The following is a 3,344-nucleotide window of genomic DNA, read 5'->3' as shown; positions in this document are numbered from 1 at the left end:
TTTTCAGAATATTTCCACTTCCATGTTTTTAATGAATGTTCCCAATTATTTTGAAATGCAGGTGATGCTGGTATCCCATTTTAAGAGATGAGATACTAACATCTAGCAAAATCACTGAAACAAGGGCAATTTTCATCCATTTCACTAGCACAACTGGGTAACTAACTATCTTACTCAACCTACATTCACTTACTGCTTTGAATTTGAAGTTTATGCCTCAGGCAATGGTAACCACTGATGATTTCAGAGTAAAGAAATAAGATCAGAGTTGTGTTTAGGGAAATATCCACAATGGGTGTATAACAGAGGAGTGGGGTGGTCCCCAGGAAGGACGGGAGATGGAACTAGTGGGATTTTGGATGAAGAGGAAAGAATGGTTTTGACAGTAAATGAGAAATCTCAAAAGTGCTGGAGAAGAACCTGCTTGGGACAAGGAAGGCCTTGGCCCTGGAAACTGTAGAGTGAACTCCCCCAACAGTGGCAGAAATAAATTGGTTGGTTTTACAGGAATCTTCATTTCTCAAACTCATTTTTCATAAGTTTGGAGAGTAATTACATGAATAATTGCCATGATGTAATCTGAACTCTTTTTCTCCAGAAACAAATCATCCTGGTGATGGAATAACTACTTTACTAAAGTCTGTTTTTTACTAATTTGAAGTCTGTGATCACTTAAAGAGGGTCTGCTAGCTAGAAATTTCTGTACCATCTGTAGAAAATAATTACCCGTTAGGCAAATTACTAATAAAGACAGGCTAGCATTGTCTTCAAAAAGTATCTCAAGGAAATTAATTGTTTTCACATATTCTGAAGCCACTAGAACACCAGTCACTGGCATATTATTAATTTAAAAAATGCAGACATTTCATTATTACAACTACAGTATTTCACAGCTTCCCATTGGAAATAGTTTAATTATATGTTATTGTTGCTCTTCGGTTGCTAAGTTGTATGCAACTCTGTGACCCCATGGACTTCAGCCTGCCAGGCTCCTCTGTCCTTCACTATCTCCTGGAGTTGGCTCAAATTCATGTCCATTGAGTTGGTGATGCCATCTAATCATCTCACCATCTGCCACGCCTTCTCCTTTTGCCTTCAGTCTTTTCCAGCATCAGGGTCTTTTTCAATGAGTCAGCTCTTTGCATCAGGTGGGCAAAGTACTTGAGTGTCAGCTTCAGCAACAGTCCTTTCAATGAATATTCAGGGTTGATTTCCTTTTGGACTGGTTTGATCTTTCAGTCCAAGGGATTCTCAAGAGTCTTCTCCAGCACCGTAACTGGAAAGGATCAGTTCCCTGGCATTCAGTCTTCCTTATGGTCCAAAAAATAATGTGTTAATTATATAACATATTATGTACATATGCTTGAAAAATGTGAACATTTCTGTATCGTGGATATTTCACTTCTGCCTAATTATTCTAAATTAATGTTAAGAATGTTTAGAGTTTACTGACATTGCAAATCTATAAATCAAATCCATAAAATATTTTTATTTTTCCTAGCATTCCACATACTCAAGGAGTCCTATGTTTAAACAAAGTTAAGCAAGTTTAAACAAGTTCAGACTAGTTCCAGAAAGTTTGCACTGGCTCTAATTTGGTTAGATATGTTTTATATTCTGGGATGATATGAAAAGAAAGTAAAGCAAGCTGTTGATTTTCAAGGTTGTTGAGTTAATTTAAGCATAGCTAATTCTGCTCCCCAAATAAAAGGGCATTCCTGTTCAATTCTAAGGCGTTGTGATTTGCTCTGCCATGAGACCGGGTTATAATCATAGACCAGAGGGGCTCAGCTGCCAATCACCGTGACCTCACTCATTTATGAATGACTTCCTCCTGAATTTCTGTTTGTATGCATGTGAAATTAAGTTGAAATAAACATCAACCATGTTTTTGTTTGGTGATGCTGCCAGGGTACAGGGACTAATTCTATATATATGTTAAAAAAAGGAGCTTGAAAGCCACTGTTTCTTCCAGTGATTCCCAAGGTTGTGGCCCTAAATCACTTTGCCCATTATATACACACTCTTAATTGAACTGTCTCTGATCTCTGCTAGTTGTATTGAATACTTGATGCAACTGGTTTCAGTTATAGCAATTTGGTTGCAAGAGGGGTGGGCCATTCTGTATTAAAATAATCAATTCACGTGATTCTTCATATGCATAACCTGCTTTTTGAAGAAATGTCATTCTTATACAGTAGAAATATCCAACATCTGCTTTCTAAGACATTGGAGAATGTCTTTATTTTCTCATGTATTTATTTTAGGCTTTGTTTTTTGGTTTGATTCTGACAACCTATTGCACATATGAGCATGTGAATGTTCATATTTGATGCCCGTTGTTCCTTGGAGAGTTAAAAATGGAATTATCCATTCCTTTGGCTTAGCTTTTGCCTTATTTTAATTGTACCCAGGAATTTCTATGAAACTAAGTCATGTTGTCAGCAGTGGCCTCCCCATCGAACTTTGCCTTGTCAAAATAATTTTATCATTCATAAATATTTCAGTGAAAACCAAAGATGGCTCATAAATGATTGATTTTGTAGAGTTCACTGACCTTTCCTGTGAAGCCTTTTATTAAAATTAGAATAACCCATTCTAAATTTGACCATTAATTGTTAATAATGGGCTGACTAAAACCTAGGTTTCTTTAAAACATGAGAAATTAAATAGGTAGTTATAATGATATATTGAAATTAAGGAGAATAATTATTGTTCAAAGCTCATTCTCAAACTTAGCAATGTAGTAAAGTGTATTCTGATTTCTAATTAAATCAGGCAAGCTTTGCAATTGGAAGTCTTCTATACTATCTAGAGGGATCCAGAAGCAACAAGGTAAAGACTACCTTAGGGGCTGAAAATGAACATGGATGGGTTATTTATATGTTTAACCATTTCTTTGTTGAAATATGGCATTATTATTTTAGGTAGACATATAAAAATAATTATTACTTAACCAAAGACTACATGGCCTGAGAATTGAAATATTCTCGTATTAGACATATTGGGTCATGGATATAGGGCTTAATTAGATTTTAAGGGGGCTTAATTAGATTTTAAGGAGTCTTAAAATAGATAATAAGGACCTACAGGGAACTCTGCTCAATACTCTGTAATGACTTACAAGAGAAAAGAATTTTAAAAAGAGTGGAGATATATATATATATATAGACTGAATCACTTTGCCATATAGCAGAATCTAACACAGCATTGTAAATCAACTATATTCCAATAAAATTTTTTCAAAAAAGAGGACGGTTTTCTTGCTTTCATCATCACAAGAAAAGTAGATTTAAAAAATGGCTTTTTCAGACTTTCCAAATTCTCTAAAAAAGCACATACTG

Source organism: Odocoileus virginianus, chromosome 32, assembly GCF_023699985.2.
Source record: "Odocoileus virginianus isolate 20LAN1187 ecotype Illinois chromosome 32, Ovbor_1.2, whole genome shotgun sequence".
Classification (NCBI taxonomy): Eukaryota; Metazoa; Chordata; class Mammalia; order Artiodactyla; family Cervidae; genus Odocoileus; species Odocoileus virginianus.
This window is presented reverse-complemented; position numbering follows the sequence as displayed.